Source organism: Diabrotica virgifera, chromosome 2, assembly GCF_917563875.1.
Source record: "Diabrotica virgifera virgifera chromosome 2, PGI_DIABVI_V3a".
NCBI classification, from domain to species: domain Eukaryota; kingdom Metazoa; phylum Arthropoda; class Insecta; order Coleoptera; family Chrysomelidae; genus Diabrotica; species Diabrotica virgifera.
Window position 1 is genome coordinate 270,109,726 of NC_065444.1, and position 24,204 is coordinate 270,133,929.

The following is a 24,204-nucleotide window of genomic DNA, read 5'->3' on the forward strand; positions in this document are numbered from 1 at the left end:
ATTTTCTTAAATGACAACACTGTCATTTTGATAGCTTTTTTGATAGGGTGTGTAAGGTTATACATAACTGCTAAATATAAAATTTTTATTTTGTACCATTTACAAGATAATAAAAAATATCAAAGTTATGTCTGTAATTTGGAATAAATTCAATAATTCAAATATTAATTGTTTTTTTGAAAAATGCTCAGACCCGTCGATTAGTATTTCAGATTGTCATTTTTAACATAGAATAATAATGTATACAGGGTGTCCCAATTTCGAGATATGACGTCATTATTAATTTTCTTAAATGGCAACACACTCATTTTGATAGCTACTTTGATAGGGTGTGTAAAGTTATACATAACTGCAAAATTTCAAATTTACAAGATACCGACAAGATAGTCAATGGTCAACATTATGAGCATTTGCTTAATTGAAATAACTATATTCAATTATTATCCGATTACTTGTTTTTCATAACTTTGTTATTTTTTATTATCTTGTAAATGGTAAGGAATAAAAATTTGAAATTTTGCAGGTATGTATAACTTTACACACCCTATTAAAATAGCTATCAAAATGACAGTGTTGCCATTTAAGAAAATCAACGATGACATCATATCTCTAAATTGGGACTCCCTGTATACATTATTATTATATGTCAAAAATGACAATTTGAAATACTAATCGACGGGTCTGAGCATTTTTCAAAAATACAATTAGTATTTGAATTATTGAATTTATTCCAAATTACAGACATAACTTGGTTATTTTTTATTATCTTATAAATGGTAGAGAATAAAAATTTGATATTTTGCAGTTATGTATAACTTTACACACCCTATCAAAATAGCTATCAAAATAACCGTGTCGCCATTTAAGAAAATCAACGATGACGTCATATCTCTAAATTGGGAGATCCTGTATACATTATTATTGTATGTCAAAAAGGACAACTTGAAATACTAATCGACGGGTCTGAGCATTTTTCAAAAAAACCATTAGTATTTGAGATATTGAATTTATTCCAAATTACACACTCTCTCTGTATATTGATACTTAGTTTAGACAAGTGTAGCTGGCTTTGAAAAGTATTTTCTGTACAACCGTGTTAAAAATGCAATTTTTACCACTCCATAGGAGAGTTAGAAATGTTACTTTGAAGCACTAGTGCTTTAAAATTTTTAAGGCACTGCAGTTTAAAGTGAATTGTCAAATTGTGAAACGTCAAATTTTTATATTTCATTTATTAACATTAATATTAACAGTACAACTTGCGCAATTTGAAAAAGGTGGTTTAAAAGGTTTTTAAAATTTAATTTAAACTGTATTATTGCATTTTAACACGTTTGTAGAAAAAAAAACAATTAAAATTTTTTAGAATATACAACAATAAAAGTAAGATGTTATTCTATAGTTGTTATGATTTACGTATTGACAGTATAGGCAGTTTTGATGTAATGTCAAGAAAAATATAAAAATGGAATGTCAGTCAAGTTCAAGTAAAAGTTTTTGTAGATATTGTCCTGTAATTGAGAATAAATAAATTATAATTGTTGATATATAAGACGTTTGTAGAAAAAATATTGTATGATATACGTGTTAAAAAGTACATTTTTAAGGCACTCATGTGAATTGCAGAATTCGCTTCGCTCATTCTGCAAAACTTTCACATGCGTGCCTTAAGAGGAAACAGTAGCGTTCAACAGGTAGCAAAAACGCGTTCCAAGATTGCGGCTGTAATTTTGAATATATTTTCGAGATATTTGACACACGTACTCGTAATATAATAAGGAACGGCGGTACAGAGTCCAATTTGAAAAATATATTAATATGTGGAAATTACTCTGTACTTAAATACAATATTAAAAAAACGAGCCTGTACCGCCATTAAGAAGAACAAAAAAATACACTTTCTTCAAATAAACTTTTTATCCGATGCCTAGATTTTGTGTCATTTTGGAACTACTAATGAAATAAAAAATGTTAGTAGTTCCAAAATGACACAAAATCTAGGCATCGGATAAAAAAGTTTATTTGAAGAAAGTGTATTTTTTTGTTCTTCTTAATGGTGGTACAGGCTCGTTTTTTAATATTGTATTTAATTACAGAGTAATTTCCACATATTAATATATTTTTCAAATTGGGCTCTGTACCGCCATTCTTTATTATATTACGAATACGTGTGCCAGATATCTCGAAAAAATATTCAAAATTACAGCTGCAATCTTGGAACGCGTTTTTGCTACCTGTTGATCGCTACTGTATCACCTTAAACGTGTACTTTTCACACTTATATCATAAATAACTATTAAAAATATCGTCATTTAAAGTGTGATAGATTATAAATTTAAAAATGGTATGTACCTATCTATTGCCTTGACGAAAATCATACATAATTTTACCTTGTATAATTCGACATTAATCTACAAGTAGTGATACTGCAAGCATAAAGCCAAAATAAATAAGGTGTTAGTTTAAATTTTATTAAGATTTTTAATAACATGTCTTATCATGACAAAAGTATGAGGTCCCTGTAAAACCCCACTTTGGTTTTTACGTTGATTTAACTACCATTTGATTTTAAAGGCTAAACGAAATTTAAACAGACTTTATTACACTGCCATTGACCTCATGTTTCAGACCGTTTGTTACCCAAAAACGTAGGAGTACATTATCTCTCAATACAGTAGTTAATCTTATTTTTTCGTATAAATTGACATCACCTCCGAGTAAACTTTACAAAAAAGCGGTAGTCTCCAATTAACTTAAAAATATCATGTTATCGAAGATTTATCTTTTAGAAAAACATAAATCAATTCAGCAGCTAATTTCTATCATCGCCACTGGACCTCTTTATCTAGATTTTAACATGCCGATTAATTTAGTAACGAAACAAGAAGCCGTTAAAACAAGATTTATTTATTCTTATTTGGAGATCTTAATCAGAAGCAGAAGGTTAAAAAATATTCTATACAGTATTTTACTTATTTTAATTAACTGCATATATTACTGCTTATATAATATCAATTTTAATGCAGCTGGATGTGTTTTCCCACATATGAACTCAGTACTAAACATTTTACATTTTTTATCAACAATCATCAATAATTATTGATTAAAAGTACGTTAGAAATTATTTTTACTAGTATTTTAATCTGCACTCATTTTGCTATATATTCTGTTGGCCAAAAAAATTTAACACACCTAAAAGAACAAATATTTTTTTAAATATTTATTTATGGAAGTTTATATTATTTATTTAACACGTTAAGCCCCATGTGTACCACACTGGCACACACTCTAGTTTTATCTGGGACCGTGTGTACCTATCAGGCCACAGCGAAGTGTCGTGTTCCTAATGCCGTGGCTCGTCGAGGATCGCATTTGCCGTGCTTTCTTATGTATAAATGTGTGTAAACGGTCTGTGGTAAACAAAATCAGAGGTTGGTCCGTTAAACCACGTGTTCACAAACAGGTTAGGTTATAATTTCTAACATGCTTCAGTCAGTATCGGTTCGAACGTCTAACGAGGCTAACACTATTTTCTCTTCAGTTTTTTGTTAAAAAGTGGAACTAAAAAATAAGATAATGTTCCGTAAAGGACTATCGGAAGACGAACTTCGCAGACTTGCTGAGGAGAGTGACTTTAGTGATAGTAGTATGTCTGAAAGTACGTTTTATGATTCTGATGCCGATCCAGTGTACAATGAAAATGTTACTGATGGTTCTTCAGACTCATACAGTAGTGAATATGAGTCTCGTAGAAAAAAAGCTAAAATTTGCAAACAAACACAAAATTGCAAAGAATTTACTGCAGGTTCTAGTTCTAACCAAAAGGAGGCTGATACAAGAAGGATAGGTAAATTATTTAAGAATGCACCAATTCGGTTTGTACTTTACTTTTTTTTTGCTTTGTAGAAAAAGCTGAATCTGCAAACGTTAGCCTGGAAGCTGTTATTGACGATGTATCAAGAAATAAAATAACTGCAGGTCCTAGTTGTATCCAAAAGGAGGCTGATACAAGAAGGATAGGTAAGTTATTTAGGAATGCACAAATTCTGTTTGTAGTTTACTTTTTTTTTGCTTTGTAGAAAAAGCTGAATCTGCAAACGTTAGCCTGGAAGCTGTTATTGACGATGTTGTATCAAGAAATAAAATAACATGGAGCGATGTGCCAAATCCAGATGATCTCAATAAGTTCGAACTATCATTTACTTCAGGAATAAATCAGGAAGAACTCGCAAAACTTACAGACCACAAACCAATAGATTTCTACCTACTGTTTATCGACCGTCAAGTGCAAGATTTGTTGGTTACTGAAACTAATAAATACGCCGAACAAACCATAATCGCTGGTATTGTAAATGAGTCAATAACGAAACATTCGCTTATGAGTAACTGGAGACCAATTGACAGAAAAGAATTGCTTCGATTTTTGGCTCTCATTATTTGGATGGGGTTAGACAGAAAACCGAAACTCAGAAATTATTGGAGTAACAATTTTCTTTTTTCAAAAATGAAGTTTCTAAAATGTGTGAAATAAGTAGAAGTCGATTTGAAATATTATTACACTTCTTTCACATTTCAGATAACGAGAGCTGCCCACCTAGAAACAGACTCTACAAAATTTCTCCTCTTGTACAAATACTAAATGAAAAGTTTCAGAAAATGTGTACTCCTAGAGAATCGTTATGTATTGACGAAACTATGGTGCCATTTCGTAGTAGACTTAGTTTTTTGCAATACATTCCTGGAAAAAGACACAAATATGGAGTCAAATTGTTTAAACTTTGCGTCGCAGATGGATATACGTACGCCGTTAAAGTGTACGGTGGAAAAGAGATGCAACCATCTGAAAAGTCGTTAGCATCCAGAGTGGTGATGGAACTTATGCAACCGCTTCTAGATACAGGCAGAAGTTTATATACTGATAATTTTTATACGAGTGTTGACTTGGCTCATGATTTAAATAATAGGAAAACCCATTTAGTCGGAACATTACGTTCCAATAGGAAACACAATCCCAAAGCGGTAGTCAATGCAAAATTAAAAAGAGGTGACATGAAGTATCTACAGAGTAATACAAAAGTTGTTATCGGAAAATGGAAAGATAAACGGGACGTTTTGTTTTTAACGACCAAGGATATTCCTTTGATGATAGATGTTCAAACAAAACGTGGACCTGTTCCCAAACCATCGACCATTGTTGACTATAATTCTGCAAAATCTTTTATCGATGTGTCGGATCAAAAGGCTGCATATAATTCCCCTGTTCGACGAAGTATGAAGTGGTATCGTAAATTGGCTGTGGAATTACTAACAAATACCGCACTTGTGAACTCTTTAGTTCTCTACAAATCTGTTACTGGCAAACATCTCTCAATTACTGAGTTCCGTGAACAGATTGTTCAAAGTCTTTTAATGCCTCAAACAACTTCTGAAAACTCTTTAACAACTTCTGAAAACTCTTTAACAACTCTGCATACGTTGGACGAGAAAGAGAAAAGGGGAAGGTGTTCAGCATGTTACAAGAACTTTTCGAACCGTGAAGGAAGAGCATCAGCGATGAAGAATGCCAAAAGGGTATACACTTTTTGTCCGGCATGTGCCGTTAATACCGCATATATGTGTGTTAAGTGTTTTGTGAATATTCATACATGTTCTTTGAAAAAATAAATTGTTTTTGTATTTTTAAACTTAAAATATCTTAGGGAGAAGGTATTTGATTATCTTCCTGGTGTGAGCCAATATGGCACACATGGTCCACATTAAAACAAATTACAAAAATAATTATAAATAGACCGTGTGTACCCTGTTGGTACATGCTGTTTTTTTACTTAAAAAATGTATTTTGTTTTTATTTTAGAATAGAAATAAATAGTTATACACATTCTTATTTCAAAATTATTAAAAAAATGTTCCGGTCTGACAGAAAAATTATGTCATGATGGTCCGGGGCTTAACGTGTTAATACCTTTATAAACAAATTTTTTTAACTCCATTTTCCACTGAGAAACCATTTTCCACGCCAAAAAAAATTATCCCTGAAGCAAACTATTCCAGTTTTGCCCCCTTCTATCTTAGGAGAGTCTGACATAACGGAAGGAAAATCAAGAGTTGTCAAATGTGTGAAATAGAACCATCGAAATTAAAATGACTGTGATTAAGTTAGTTGTTGCGTTTAAATTAGGGATGGAGGTTGCTGACAAAACACCGGTTTTCGGTTATACCGTTTTTTTACCTACGGTTTAACCTGTCGGTTATAACCGGTTAAAAAACCGGTTATTCCAAAAACCGGTGTTCGGTTTTTTTTAGTCATAGCCAATACCCAATAGGTTACATTTACATTGCGCTTTAGTTTGCGACACTTCATTCGAATCCATATCAGTATAGAAATCAGTCATCAGTGATGTGAAATTCGTTTAGTCAGCTTAAAATTTCTCATTTAGTCGCGGGGGCGAAAAATGTTCCCATTTTTTCTCTGAATTCAGTATTTTTTCCGCTTATCCGGTTTTTCACCGGTTATTATTTTATAAAGAAAAAACTGGCTATAACCGGGACAAAAAAAAACAACCGGAAAAACCGATTATTGCAGAGGAAAAAACTGGTTTTAGGTTATAACCGGTAGGTTTTTCCCATCCCTAGTTTGAATACGGTTAGGTTAGAGATGAAATATGTAGCCGTCAAAAGATAAGGACGCAAATTATTTTTAAAATAAACAATATTAAAACATACAGAAAGTTAAGATAGTATTAGAATCCTGTGACGTTTATAACGCTACTATGTTTATCAAGTTTGGGGTCTCTGAGAGATTAGGGGTCGACAAAACAAGAATTCTTGTCTTGATAACAACTTCTTGTCTTGTCTTGATAAAAAATCAAGAAATTTTATGAAATCTTTTCTTGACGATTTACTGACATATTATCTTGACTCAAGAAATTTCAAGATCTTGAATCTTGAAATCAAGCCAAGATCAAGGCCAAATCTTGAAATTTTCAAGAACTTGGCAACCCCTATGAGAGATAATTGATGGATTTGACCGTTACTTGACGGAAGTTCATTTTATCTAACAATAAAACACTGAAAACCTTTGTTTTCTATACTTCCACAAAATTTATTATAACCATGTGACTACAGCTGTTTCGGCAGAGTGCCTTTCTCAATTGATTTAGTTTACTATGGGTTTGCCTTTTTAAAGTCTTTAACTGAAGAGGTTGAGGAGTGGAGAGCTGTTTGTCTCGAGATGGTCATTCAGAATTATATGTGTATTTTTTAATTTATCAATTTCCATAGATTCTAATAAAGATAGCTTAAGGCCTTTATTTTGAATATGCAGAATTTGAAACTCTTCATTAAAAGAAAGATTACGATCTAGAAGGTGAAGTGCGTATGTAGAAGTGTCTGTTTTTCTATTGTCGAAAGCCCTTTTGTGTTCTGCTATCCGTTTGTCAAAGGTTCTGCCAGTTTGATCGATGTAAGTTTTCGGACAGTCACCACAAGTTAGTTTGTAGACACCACTCTGTAGTTGTTTTCTCTTTCGGCTCTTATTGTTCTTAGTATATTTGCTTAAGTTGTTGTTAGTTCTGAAAGCTGGTGTTATTGCTTTCTTTTTTATGCATCTGGCTATTTTTGTTGTTATCTTGCCAGTATATGTGATAGAGCAGAAGGTACTGGGATCTCTCTGTGGTGGTGGATAGACTAATTTCAGGGCTTTCTTATGGAGTTTTTGGTTTAAAATTTTATTAATTGTTTGTTAATTATAGCCATTGTTTACTGCTATTTGTTTAATGATGTTCAGTTATTTTTGAAGTTATTTTTTGGCGTGGGAATTTCTGTCAGTCTATGTATCAAGCTATGGTAGGCTGCTAATTTGTGTTGTGTAGGATGGGATGATGAATTGTGTATAGATGTTTCAGTATGGGTAGGTTTATGATATACGGAGAACTCATGTTTGTTGTGTAGTCCGGTAATTGTTACATCTAGAAAGTTTATGGACTAATTCTGTTCTGTTTCCATTGTAAACTCAATATTACTATGAAGTGAATTAATGTGTGACCTAACTAGCAGGCAACTTGACCAATTTCTATCATACATTAATTCACTTCATAGAAATATTGAGTTTACAATAGGAACAGAACAGAATAAGTCCATAAACTTTCTAGATGTACCAATTACCAGACTACACGACAAACATGAGTTCTTCGGATATCATAAACCTACCCATACTGACACAACTATACACAATTCATCATCCCATCCTACACAACACAAATTAGCAGCCTACCATAGCATGATACATAGACTGACAGAAATTCCCATGTCAAAAAATATCTTCGAAATAGAACTGAACATCATTAAACAAATAGCAGTATACAATGGCTATAATGAACAAACAATTAATAAAATTTCAAACCAAATACTCCATAAGAAAGCCCTGAAATTGGTCTATCCACCACCACAGAGAGAACCCAGTACCTTCTGCTCTATCACATATACTGGCAAGAAAACAACAAAAATAGCCAGATACATAAAAAAGAAAGGAATAACACCAGCTTTCAGAACTAACAACAACTTAAGCAAATATATTAAGAACAATAAGAGCCGAAAGAGAAAACAACTACAGAGTGGTGTCTACAAACTAAATTGTGGTGACTGTCCGAAAACTTACATCGATCAAACTGGCAAAACCTTTGACAAACGGATAGCAGAACACAAAAGGGCTTTCAACAATAGAAAAACAGACACTTCTACATACGCACTTCATCTTCTAGATCATAATCATTCTTTTAATGAAGAGTTTCAAATTCTGTATATTCAAAATAAAGGCCTTAAGCTATCTTTATTAGAATCTATGGAAATTAATGAATTAAAAAATACAGATATAATTCTGAATGACCAACTCGAGACAAACAGCTCCCGACTCCTCAACCTCTTTAGTTAAAGACTTTTAAAAGGCAAACCCATAGTAAACTAAATCACTTGAGAAAGGCACTTTGCCGAAACAGCTGTAGTCACATAGTTAAAATAAATTTTGTGAAAGTATAGAAAACAAACGTTTTCAGTGTTTTATTATGAAAGACTACAATAAATTGAACTAATCAAAGCCAATTTTTGTCAGCCTTTTTATTTTTTATATTTTTCTAGAAAACTAGATTTTCGTAAAAATGAAAACTTTATCCAATAAAATAAACCCTGCATAGTTTTTCTTTAAAAAAATTAAATAAGAGTTGTAGGTACATCTCATCGGTTTAAATATTTACTTTGACAATTTTATTGATAAATCGGTATTAAAATATATTATTTAAATTTTTAAATCCCTTTTAAATCAAAATGCTTAGAAAAATAGTGTTTAAACAACCGTCTAGACAACCTTTGCTATCCTAAACAGTGAGTTTCAACATTAGACTGTGATATATTTTTACCTCATCCACCAGACTGTTGTAATTGCTTGTTTGAGGCCGTAATAGCTTCAGGCGGTCGAAATATAAGGCTATTTAGTTTGGGATATGAGTCCATTTACATATAGAATAGATCTAATACATTCATTGGTATTTTAATTCGATCCTATGATCCGATTTAGGTTTTCATGTAAGGGCCAGAGACATCAAAGATGGGGGATAAGATAATCTTAAAATAATATTATCTCTAATTTGACTAGACTTCGGGTACCATTATGCAGATTTTTTACTGAATGAGTTTCCCATACCAAATAAACATAAAATAGCTTTTTACATTAATAGCATCTGTTAGATTCTTCAAATTCAATAAATTCCTTAATTGGTGATGAAATTGGCTATTTAAATATATAATGTAGAGAAATCAGTTGCCAGTCGATAAATAAAAATGATTGAGAGAGCTTTTAGTGCAGTATGTGGTATGCATTCTACTTCTTTGGTATTTTTTGTTGCTGCATTTGGGAGAAAAAATTGTAGGAACTATTCAAAACACGAGAGTTTTATTTAAATAATAGATTTTAAAGTTTTCTTACTTCCCACGTATTGTATATACACATAACATAATATTTAAAATACTTTAGTGTTTTAAAATCCATTAAAAGAATAATACTCTCTTCAAAGACATACTCTAAGGAAAGGAAAATAGGCAATTAGCTTTATATTGTATAAAATACATTTCGATTTAGATATAAAACTAAAGACCTAACTGTAAGAAGGAGGTGTGTAACATTTTCTAAAATTCGATCGTAAAATCCACAACCTTGGACCAAAATGGATGATTGACATAGGACTGGGAGAGTCTTTTCCTGAACTTTAAGATGGGAGTTGGCCCAATTTTCAATTCGGTCAGATTTAGAAAATCGAAAATTCCGTGTAATGTCGCGTGCAGGGGGGTGTGGGTGTGCGCCACTGGCGAGGACTGCCGTTCTCTGGTAATAAAATGATAAAAATATAAGGGTATAATATTACTCTTACTATATCCTTCTTTTTCAATTATTAAAAAAATGTATTTGAATCGGTATATGGTGTTGACATATGTTACTGGTAAAACGGTTTAAGTGCAGATGTTAACTACATATTACTAATCATTTTTGTCCCAGCTGTGATCTACAGTGTAACTACAACTGACACGTTGCATAATACTTAATTAGTCTTCAAAATTGGTCACAAATCTAATATTTATTTACTTGAAATTAATCCAGTATTAACATGTGTTTACACATTACAGAAAACTAAAAATAGTTTTGTGGTCAAATGGTTCAAGCGCACTTAAACCCGATTATTACTATTTGTTTTTACAGAATACTAAAAATAGTTTTGTGGTAAAACGGTTAAACCTCTTTACTACCAAAGCAGAGCGACCATGGAGTAACGGCAATACCGCTGGCCTCATACGCCAGTGCACGTGGGTTCGAGCCCTGCCAAAGACAAACCATTTTCATTTCCAATAATGACACGAGCCGTCTCACCGTGCCTCGGAGAGCACGTTAAGCCGTCGGTCCCCCTGGGCTAGTGTACATCGGCATTAGTTACTTGAAACAGGGTTAAAGATGTAAATGGCGCCGGAACTGTCCGAAAGGATCTCCCCGGCAAAAATGCCATACGATATTATTATTATACTACCAAAGCAAACTGCAATTGTTTTCAGTGAAATAAATGTAATGGCGACTGTAGGGCGAAATATGCTTAAACCGTTTCACCACTAGGTTTAAGTATGTGAGTCCGTACTTAGAGTGAAATTTTAAGTGCACTTAAACCCTTTTACTTCTTACCCTCTCCATTGCTCGTGATGCCACTTAGATTTATTTAATTAATTTAATTCAAATAATTAATATCTGGGTAACGTAAATGATCAATATTCAGTATAATTTTTCCAATCGTAAATATAGGTAATATAAATTCCCCAAACCTTTTTCGCAGTAAACATCATTAAAATGATTGCAAAACACTCGGAATCGCTTAATCATGTATCTGATAAAAAAAGTAATTCCAAAAGGGGTAATTAATCTGTTGCGCAATATATCATCCCCTGCCTTCCGCCGGCTAGACTGCGACGAAATATGATAACAGAAAGAGAAAAATAATCAAAAAGACGGACGACAAAAAAACTGAAGCTCATTTTCCAGAGACCTGTTCTTACATCTAGTGTCTCAGATAATACTCGCAGAATCCAGATTACGAATCGGGTCGCCTTATTTTTTATTAAATAACTAAGTTAAAGCAATGATTTATGTTTAATTTGTGCAACTTAACAACCGGAAAAATAAAGATAAAAAGTTTTTTAAAGTAAGTATAACAAGAATGAAGATAATACAATTTTTTTTAATTTTTCTTTTTGTAAACAGAGTTCGACAAATTTGTTTTGGATAACACATCTCAAAAAGCAATTAACTTCACGGTTTTTATGGGAAATAACAGAATGTTATAATTTTTTTAAGTTCAATAACTCTCTGTCGGGCGATTTTATAATCGAACTGATTTGTCTACAACTGCAAATTAAACCACAATAGTGCTAAAAATTGGTCAAACAAATAACAAAAAAAATAATAGAAAATCTTTTTTGCAGTCGTAAATGAAAAAAACGCTGGGCGGAAGGGTCGCCCGAGAACTTTATCGTACCGATCTATTATCGTTATAGTACTAGATACTGGCATTCTATAAAAATAACAAAGTTACTCGTTATTTTGATATTTTAGAAACACCTTCTGTACTTGAAAGTATTTTATGGTTCTACGCATAATTAATTCCTGCATTTGAGAAAATGTTCGATGTCATATTTCGGGGACACACTATAGATGTATAGACTATTGCATAAATCAATAGAATATTATAGTCATACTTTCATTTCAAATTAGTTCATTTTTCTGAGAAATTAATAGTTTACAATATTTGCATTTCATTCTATTTCGATTACGCCAGTCAATGCTCGAAATTAAGAACAAGATATTATCTCCGAATTCTATCCTACTGCTTGGATTTTAATGAAATTTTGGGAGTAGCCCAATCTCCTAATTCAAAGTCTATCCTATATACTATGGCGCTTTTATCATGGGGGCTGTTCCCACCATTTCTCAGGGGTGAAATATTTTTATTTTCGAATTACATGGAGAAAAAGGAAGATTTTTAAGAAAATTTAAAAACTTATTTTATAATTTGATCACATTTTTTACAAAAACCATTCATTTTAAACTCGTTGAACTTTTTGAAAGTAGAAATAACACTATATTAAAAGGTATTGCAAAAGAAAAACAATGCATTTAAATTATGGTGGATGGGGAGTTAAATGTATACACTTTTCATTTTTCCTTAAAATACATTAGTCATATATTTTTTTGCACCATATCTCGTTTAATTTGTGTATAACCGACATTTAACGGTGCTCGTTTTAAAGGCCTTTTCAAACACTACAAAAGGTGTTGGTAGTATTATACACCTAAAACCTACCGTTCCTCTGTTATTTCAAGTTGAATACACCAATTTGAGCATGCACCAAAAACAAATTATTTTCACCTACCATATCTCTTTTGTATTATAAATAGAACATTTACGAAGGAACGACTCTCTTTATTATTTATAATCTAAAAAATGTTTTATATAGTGTTTTTAGTTCGATGCATAGTTTTTAAGGTATTCACAAAAAATTCGTCCGAAAAGGTGTAATTGTCCTTCACATAACATTTCGAACATTTGTACTTATGGTAGTGGTCTTTTCGGGCCGCTGATCACAGTTTAAAGAAGCAGAAGAAGAAAAAGAAGATTATTAAGCTTCTTGACAAGTGACGTCCGCGCATCACTGTTTTTTTTCTGTGCGTGTACTGATCACATGTGTTGTCCAAATAGTTTTATAAAAATTATTAGAAAGTGTTTAGAATACCACAAAAGTCATCAGAGAATAATTATGTATCCCTAAAGAGGCGGAAATATGGCAACAGAAACTGGTAGAGTTAAGGTATTTATATGATATTTTTGGGTTTTATCCCAAAAGACCAAGTTATTTATAAGATATTTTTGAATTATTTTATGTTAGATAAATTAAATTATGTGTGAATAGATCGAACTATAAATATTTAATATTTACGAAATGACAATTTTAATCAAATTCAAACTTGGGGTCCTTTTTTGTTGTTATCAATATATTTTCTCTGTTGCCATAGTTACTATATCTCGCCTTCTTCCCTATTCGAAATATTCAAAACGTCAATAGTATTTGTCAAAACACACAGAAATGTAACAGGCGCTATGTTGCCACACTGCACTGATTTTCCTATTAATGTCTATTTTGTAGCAAAATGTCCGACAGACATGATATTATGCAAAAATTTATATTGTTTGTGTCAATAAGGATACCTTAAGGTAGCCCAAAGTAATACAGACTAAATTATTAGGGGTTTAACAATAAAATTATAGCCCAAAGGTTTAAAACAGAACAAAATAAAGGGTTTACCAATAAAATTAGAGCAGGGGTGCTTTTAAGCAGCCTAAAAAATCTTTATGATTATTTGACCTGCCTCTATTTTTCAGAGGTACTCTACAGTAGTCCAGAAGTTTAGAATAGAACAAAATATATTAGTTTAACTGCTTTTGTAAATTTTACTTCGATTTCACGTTACAAGCAAGTTTACTTGCACTAAATTATTTGTTTGGTTTTGTGTTCAAACAATAAAACTAGAGCAGAGGTATTTTTTAGGAGCCTAGACAATCTTTATGATCATTTTATCTGCTTCTATTTCTCAGAGGTATTTTTACAGTAGCCCAGCAGTTTGGAATACAATAGAATTATATTTATTTCACTACTTTTGTAAATTCTACTTCGATTTAAGATTACAAGCAAGTTTAATTACACCAAGTTTTTTGTTTGGTTTGTCTTCAAACAATAAAATTACAGCAGAGGGTACTTTTCAGCAGCCCAGACAATCTTTATGATTATTTTATCTGCTTCTATTTCTCCGAGGTACTTTAATGTAGCCCAGAAGTTTAGAATACAATAAAATGTATTTATTCAACTACTTTGTGCACATTTTGCCTAGATTTCATATTACGAGGGTAGTAAGTTTACTGCTTACATTAAATGTTTGTTTGGTTTGTCCTCAAACAATAAAACTAGAAGAGGGTACTTTTTTAAGTAGCCCAGAAAATCTTTATTTTGAGCTACTCCTATTTCGCATACTTACTTATAGTAGCCCAGAAGTTTAGAATAGAATAAAATATATTTAACTACTTTTTGCACATTCTGCATTGATTTTTATCGTCTACCTTGATATTACAAAGTTAGTAAGTGTACTTACAATAAATTTTTGTTTGGTTTTGTCAAAAATATTAAACAAAGATACAAAATCAGCTTTATTAAGTAATCTCGAAATCATTACGAAGCCACAAAAGACCACTGTTTATCTAAAGACTGTACCACAAAGCCAAGCTGCTGTTTCCACTCAGCATCCATCAAGAGTTCTTTCAGAATCTAGCAACTTTAATCAGCAGCGTTTAAACTTCAATCCAACCTTGAGCAGACCAAGATTTGGACAAAGTCAGCACTCAAATCACCCTCTACTAGCATCGAGATACAAACAATCGAACAGACAGCAGTACCAAAATCAAATGAGAACAACCAGGATGTCATACTATAGGTCAATAAAAATTAATAGGGTAATATGGCTAACTGTATTAAAATATGGAAAGGGATTTTCAGATAAGAAAGTTTTAAGTTGGGTCTAAGGTTTTAATATTTTATTTAAAACAACGCCCTCTGAAGAGAGAGCACCAAAAGTTCTCATAGACCCAAATTGGTCGTATGACAAAACAAAAAATTACTTGAAAAGTAATTAAAAATTACTATTTCTCCTTCTTCACATACAAAAGGGCAATTTATTTTTCGTAGTTTTTTGTGCCCAAAAAGGACGTAAATCAGAGATTTTGTTTTGAATTTAAAACAATTGAATTGCTTTATAGAAGCCACATATTTTAAGCTGAAAGACTATAATAGGTCAGTCCTCAAGCTCATTTTCAAGGGTTATGGCAAAAATAAATTTAAAAGTTGTCTATTTTGCTATTCCTGTTCATTAAAATTCTAAAAAATATTTAAAATTTAAGTACAGAACTTTTTTATATTAATTAAACTGTTTACCGTTTGGTTTGAATAATATCTCGGCTTTTATATTTACAAAAACTTTAAAACCAGCCCTAAATAATCTAATAACAGGAGGCTTTACTTTTGTCAATTTTTTAGAGGACCATTTACCAATTTCAAAATCATATTTAAAATGTAAAGAAAATATTGTTTAAACATTTTCTATGTTTTTTCTGCTTGGGATTTACTATAGATAAAAAAAAGGAAAAGTATACTTTCACCCACACAAAATATAACTTTTCTTGGTTTTACCTTTGGTTCGAACCTGATATATTTTGCAACTGCAGACAAAAAAAAAATATCTAATAGTATTCAGAACATCAAAAATAAAAGTACATGTAAAATAAGATCATTTGCAGCCTTAATCGGTCAGTTTGTAACAGTTCGTCCATTTATGGAAGTTAAATATGGAAAATTATACTAAAAAAAAAATATATAAATAAATAAAAAAGAAAAGTAGCCTCTTTCTTAAACTAATAGTTATAACACTAAAATGACATACCTAAATACTTAAAAACGATTACAATTGGTGGTTAAATAACATACCAATTAGTGAGCAAAATATAAAATAATCCAATTATGTACTTGAAATATTTTGCGATGCATATATCTTTTAGCATGGCGGGTATGCTGCATTGATAACAAAACTCATGGTTTTTGGAGTCATGAACAACAACTACATATAAATGTACTTCAGTTACTAGCAGCATATAGTGGCTTGAAATCCTTTTTCAACGAATATAGGAATTGTAACATTTTGCTAGGAATAAATAACTACTGTACTCAACATTTGCAGATAAGTTTAATAATTCTGTGAAAATAGGAATTTAAAAATTATTTTTGCATCTATAACAGTAAAAAAAATGCTTTTGCCTGACTCGGAATCAAGATCTTTAAAAATAGAAACACAGTAGGTATTCTTTAAGTGATAATTGTGTTACTATAATTTTTGAGCAGCTTCTTATTCCAGAAATCGATATGTTTGCCACATATCCTAAAAAAAATGTGCAAGGTATGTAATTTTGAACCCTGACCCCGGATCAGAGAAAGCCAATGTCTTAACTCTAGATTGGCATGGATTTAAATTTTATATTTTTCAGCCTTGGTACACAACCTTTGACCACCACACCTTACACAACCAAAAAGATAATTATGGACCTGATAAAAATTTAATCTAGAATTTTTTTTTGGGCTTTTATATCCAGGACATCCTTTGGGTTTCCATATTCTTGTCAGGCAAGCTTTTTAAGAAAAGGCATTCCTGAGAATTCCATTACATCTATTACAACAAATCACTAAATCTGTTACAAGAGATGTGTACAGTTTTCAAGAGATGGTGACGGTTTAGTATAAAATAATAACCATTTTGCTTATGAATTATCAAATTTTAATTTTATTAAATCTATCGTAGAACAGGATTATAATTATAGCTCGTATGTATAAACATTCACAGTGCTGCATTGGCGTTGATAGAAAATATCCTAGAATATTATAAAAATATTTTTAATTTTTTTTTAAAAATGTATATATAACCTCAAACCTTAATTGCCCAAATATTAAGTAACTTGGGACCCTCTACCAGTATTACTTTATTTAGAAACATTATTTCGTCTCACAAGCCTTTCCCTGAAAGATCTTACTTACAAACTTGTAATGTTGATTGCACTCACTTCAGTTCAGAGGTTGCAAACCCTGTACCTAATAAAAATTCAGAATATTTTCATGGATCAAGATTAAATTGACATTTTGATATAACATAGGATAAAGACTTCCCCAAAAAATAATAATAATAATAACAAATAAACAAATATCAACCTATTTAAAACAAAAAACACAGTTGAGAGTGTTTAGAGATTTCTAAAACATTCGTCCTCAATCGGAAGACAATTTGTTTATAACTAAAAACAAAAAAAAAAGAGACTTATAAAGCAACATCTACCCAGGCGTTGAGTAGATGGATATACCATTTTTTTAAATTAAAAATATAGACACTAATATTTTTAAGTGTCAGACATGCATCTACCTCAGCGGGAGTTAAAACTGGATTATAGAAGATATTAGAGAGACGGCGAGATGGACAGAAAATTCTCAAGTATTCAATATTTTTTATAATAAACCTCTAGCAAAAGATTATGGACCTTTTGCAAAACCGTATTGTCTGGTGAGTCCATGTAATTGTATGTAATTGTAATTATATTACATGTGTAGGTTACTAATATTAGTAAGAACATTAATTTTCTTATTATTTTTATTTGTACCTGGTTGAAGGTACACATCTGATATAATTAAAATATAAACATGAATCTTAATTAATAATTGCTCTAATATGTCAGTTAGGTATACATATGTATATATTTTGTGTAAAGTCTCTAAAAAAAAAAAGAAATTGCTAAGTACTATTCATTTTTGGATTGCAATGTACTTTTGTTTATTTATCGCACAATATTGTTTAATCTTTCAACAGCCTACCATAAGTACAAATGTTCGAAATGTTATGTGAAGGACAATTAATTGATTGGTTGACTTACCTGTTAAGGAGGGACAATCATAATTGTCCTATCTTACATTTCGAACATTTGTACGCTCCCCCCCCCCCCATTTATTCTTTTGCACCCACCCATGTTTTGTGCGATAAAAATAAAATAAAAAAAAAAACAGTGATGCGCGGACGTCACTTGTCAAGAAGCTTAATAATCTTCTTTTTCTTCTTCTGCTTCTTTAAACTGTGATCAGCGGCCCGAAAAGACCACTACCATAAGTACAAATGTTCGAAATGTAAGATAGGACAATTATGATTGTCCCTCCTTAACAGGTAAGTCAACCAATTAATTAATTTTTCAATGAAAATGGCCAATTTGCAACTACGCATAACTCAAAAAGTATTGAGTTCTCAAAAAAAAAGTATAGACCAGTTTTTGCTTAGAAATAAGTTCTTTAGCCACCTCCGTGCTTATTTTGACCAACAAATTTTCCACCCCCTTGATGAAGTGGGAACAGCTCCAAGATAAAAGCGCCATAGTATATAGGGTAGATTTTGTTTCTTGAGCTATTCCCTACTTACTGTGAAAATATCAAGTACATCAATGTAGTAGGATGGAAATCGGAGCTAAATACCCTCATTGACTGCCCTACAATAATGCTCTGCTATGACCGCGCGAGAGAGGACACACATAAGATTATAGCAAAATTTCTATTTACCGTAACTTTTCGAGTTTTTGAGCTACAGCAATGAATTTTATGTCATTGGAAAGGTAATTTTGCATTCTTTCAAAATATGTAAAAATATACAGGGCGTATCTAAAAAGATTAAGCTTTTTTATTCATTTCCGGTTCAACCGGAAGCCATATTTATGGTAAAAATTATTGTGATAATTCTGATAATAGATAATAAAGTACCATATATGTCTGCAAAATTTAAAATTTTAGTTTCTATTAAGAAGGAAGTTAAGGGCACTCGAATATTTTTTTATAAAAAATGCATAACTCCCTTTCTATGGGGAGTTACGAAATCTGACTAATGTCATTTAATTTAAAGATAGGACATCAAAAATATATCAGAAAATAAAAAAATTCCTTGGAGCCATTTTTGAGAAAATCTAGTTCAAATTTATGTCAAATTTTGACCCCTTAAATATAGACAATCCGTAACTTTTTCTGAAAAACGATAACATCCTTCTTATAGCCCCACCTTTAGGCTATATAACGATATTTTCAAATTAAATTTATCTTAAACAAGTTTTTAGATAGGTAGGGAAATGTGTCGGGTGGGCGGGCGGCTATGTTGGCCGCCATTTTGAATTTGGAAATGTCAAATTCCGTATTTTTATTTAACTATCGATGAGCTTACTTTGAGTTGAATTTCATTCATTTCGGTAAAAATTTGCAAAAAAGGGCCCTAAATAACCCCCCTATTTCGGCCCCCCTTTGAGAGGTTTTTTTTTAAAGATTAGTTGCTCGACAAAATTCTCTTAAACTTACTCATACCGAATTTCATCAAAATCGGTCCGGTAGTTTTTGCTGGGCGGTGGCGAAATACGTACGTACGTACGTACATACGTACGTACATACTTCCGACATGTTTTTGAAGTTATACTTCTTTACCGGCGATAGAGGGTAAATTTTTATATGGGAAAACCTAGCGACCGGGCGCATGCGCATTATAACTTTGTTCTGATTGGATGTTCAAATGACATGTCAAAAATTATTCAATATGGTGGCTGTGGCACAGCTGTAGTTAGATTATTTATGGTTGTTGCGTTTTAAAATTTGTGTGAAAAGAAACAACAAACAAAAGTTAGTTAATAGTTATACTGCCTTTTTAAATAGTTTTCATATACCTATATTTTTGGACTTTTGGACTATTTTGGACAAGGAAAACTCATTCTAATTTGGTAAGTACCTAGTTTTTATTATAATCATATTGTAATTATACATTTGGATTAGGTTGAAATACATACATTTATTTTCTCAAGAATGCGGATTTTAGAGAGAAATCCCAAATTAGGTTCGATTTTTATTTTTAAATTATGATTTTTTGGCGTAGATTTATTTATCTAGTAGGTATGTAATGCTTTGATTTACATATTTAATTTGATTACCAACAAAAGTTCTACCAATCTTCATCTAATATATTGTTTTCTTACTGTTTTGTTATATTTTTATATTTTATTCCACAAAATTTAAACTACATAATTTTCAAAACAATTGTCAAACAGTAAAACGTTCAGTTACCGTATTTTTCCAGATGATAAATAATGTGCGATTGGACGAGTGAGTCTACGCTTCGATTACGAGTCAAAGCGGCACGAAATTCAAGGGTTCAATTCCCGATGCAAGTTTTATTTTTTTATTTTTTTATGCATATTATGATTGTAAGTATATTTGTTATATAATTTTTTTTTCAGCAAATGCGTATTTAAAATTTTTGCCAACAATTATTATCGTCCAGAAATCATTTTTTCTTTGTGGCATTTTTCAATGTGTTTGTGTGCGTTTTATTCTTTTATTTTTTTAAATTTTTGGTATAGTCTTAAAAATCACATAATATGTAGTAGAAGTCTAACTTCTTACGTGCGTACAAAGTACACACACATTCTTGTTTTATTTGCTTTTTAGACTCAGGGGGACTCAAAACGTCGAAAAAAAGTGAAATCTAAAAAAATTTTTTTTGGCACGATCCTATAACTTTATCTATTATACTATATTACGTATATAGTACGATAAAGTAAAATGTCTAAAACATTTGATAGTTGTATTGACGTCGAACTAGAGACCAACTATCACTGTTACTACACACAACCAAACTTACAGTTGAGTCCGCGAGTCTTTACCCGTGCGTCATCATTTAAAGCATACGAAATCAGTCCATGATAAGTCGGAAATTGAAATTTACTAAACGTAACAGCGAGTGATAGTAAGTGACTTGCTGTTGCGTCTAGTAAATTTCAATTTCCCACTTATCATATCGACTTATTTCGTATGCTTTACTAGAAGAACCAGAGCGGTAATTTTGACTGCTTTCTATTTTTGACACTCTGTCTTACTCATTCATAGTTATTTTAGAAACTTGATAATTTATGACTTTTCCTAGATCTATTTGAAGATTATAATTTCTCTTTTACAGCTACTTAGCGGAATTACTTTTTAAGATATGCTAATGTCTACCTAGAAGCACAAGAGCAGTCATTTTGACTGCTTTCTCTTTTTAACCCTCTGTATTACTCATTCATATTTATTTTACAAAATTTATAATTTGGGACTTTAATATTTATTTGAGGATTATAATTTCTCTTTTACAAGTACTTTTACAGTATAATTACATTTTGAATATAGTTAATGTCTACCTAGAAAAATTGGGTAGTAATGGTATTCTACATTTTCTTCTATTTTTCTGGGAAGTTTTTACTAATTTTATTTATCAAATGCATCGAAAACATTTGTTATTAGGTAATTTGAGTATACTCTTTGCTTTGCAAATGCGTGCTTAATATGTATTTTGATTTTTCATTGTGATCTTGCTCTTATCTGCTGTTATCACGTCTCGTCGATATTTGACTGAGCAATAACTATTGGAGTGGTTACAGAATTTCTCAGATAATGAATATGAAGTAGAGTTATGTGATGAAAATGTATCCAATAATGAAGAAGACGAGTATGTGCCTGATAAAGTTGATCAAGGACATTCATCATGTAGCGATTCTGAAGATAAAGTTGAGATTGAGGATATGCTCAGTACTTATGCTTCAACTTCGAATACTGACTTCAATATCTCTTTAGGAATTATTACCAACCAGGTAAGAGGAATTCGGGGAAGCAGTTTAGAGAATTTCTCCATCGACACTATAGGATGGGAGTTACTTTGCAATAAAACTAGTAGGTACACGACAATTAGACTGAAATCATTAGACCGAAAGCAGTAGACCGAACTCATTAGACCGAAAAGCACTTTACCGAAACCTCACTAGACCGAACAGCATTAGACCGAAATGGTGAATAAATTTAAAAAGTTTGCAGTAAATTATGCTAAGATTTTTTATATCTGCCTTTTTGTTTATTGAATTTTTTTTGTATTATTTTATATATAGACTGTGTAAATTGTTACTTTGTACAGACTGATATGAAATAATTTTCACCCGTTTAACAAGTTAGTGAAGATAAAAATAAATTAAGGGTAGAGTGACGTTAACACCATTTTAACTGTTTATAATAACCATCCAAATAATATTTAGTTGTAATTACATTAGTCTTATCTCTTTGACTGCGACAAGTAAAGAGAACTGCTTTTCGGTCTTCTGCTGTTCGGTCTAGTGAGGTTTCGGTAAAGTGCTTTTCGGTCTAATGAGTTCGGTATACTGCTTTCGGTCTAATGATCTCGGTCTCTTTACAGTAAACTGCGCTAGTACACCAGGTTAGCAACTTAATTATATTAGTAGCTTCACTAGCTTATATTTATGTATTCACTTAGGCATATAATATTTTTGAGCATATAATTTTTTTTATGTGCCTATCCGTGATGAATGTTGGCGACCATCATGGGAATTTTTACCTTATCCGCAGGATGTTCTTCTTCCTAGGCCCCGTTTTCCAAATATTTTTCCTTGCAGGATGGTTTCTAGAAGGGTATATCTGGATTCATTTCGCATAATGTGTCCAAAGTATTCGAACTTTCGAGATTTGATGGTGGAACCTCTCGGTTCTTCTACATTCTCCTGAGGACTTCCTCATTTGTGACTCTCCGATTCTTTTGTGGCTATTCTCCGATATAGCCACATTTGGAATGCTTCCAATTTTCTGCACATATTCTTTGTTCAAGGTCCACGATTCAACACCACAAAAAACAACAGAGAAGACGTAGCAGGTGAAAGTGAAAAACATGTGAAATTTGTCATATACATAAATGTAAATAAAATTTGTGTGGGTCTTGTACAAGGAAAATTGAAAAATTTTGCTCTGCATAAATCGTGCTTAAATAATTAAATAATTCATTTAAATTAATTAAACCTAAATGAAAATGAATAAACGAACCCTGTACCATTAAACAGGTGAGTCAAACAGGGAGACACTCTATCAGCCAAACTGTTCACCTTAGTATTGGAAGACGTTTTTAAAAATCTAAATTGGAAATTATGTAAGGGAATAAACATCAATGGCCGCTACCTCAGTAATCTACGATTTGTGGATGACATAATCCTGATAGCTACCGACCTACAAGAACTGCAAAGCATGCTTTCAGAACTACACACAGAATCTTCTAAAATAGGACTGAAAATGAATTTAAACAAAACAAAAGTCATACACTCCGAAGAAACGATGACAATAATAAACAATAAAGTTATAGAAAAAGTTGAAGAATATATACACTTAGGACAAAAAATAATACTAAATAGGGAAATTCAAACGGAAGAAATAAAAAGAAGAAGAAAGTTAGCATGGGCAGCATTCCGCAAACTGAACTATATACTCATAAATCAGCAAATTCAACTACATCTTAGATCTAAAGTTTTTAATGCATGCATTATTCCGATACTAACATATGGGGCACAAACATGGACAATCACAAAAAAGAATATGAACATACTCAGAGTCATTCAACACGCGATGGAAGGAGCAATGCTTGGCATATCACTTAAGGACAGAAAAACAAACACATGGATAAGACAGAAAACCAAAGTGATCGATGTGGTACAAAAATCACTAAAATTGAAATGGGAATACGCTAGACATGTAGCTAGGAGCGATCTTAACAAATGGCACAGAACAATTCTAACCTGGAGACCATACGAACACAAAAGACCCAGAGGCAGACCTCCGATGAGATGGACATATGATCTGAAACGAACTGCCTGGAAAATATGGCTACAAGTAGCGTACAACAAAAAACAATGGAAAGGAAGACTTGAAGAGGCTTATGTTCAGATGTGGACGTGAATGGCTAGACGAATAAGAAGAAGAAGAATTAAATATGACTTTTATTATTAGTTATTAACTCAATATAGGTTTTTATCAAGTAAAAAATAATTCAAAAACGGCTGGCAATAGAAATTCTAATACCCGTCATTTTGACCGCTGCGGTGCTTCTAGGTATGCAGAAATGTTGGTGCCTCTAGTGTTAAATGATGACGCACGGGTAAAGATTCA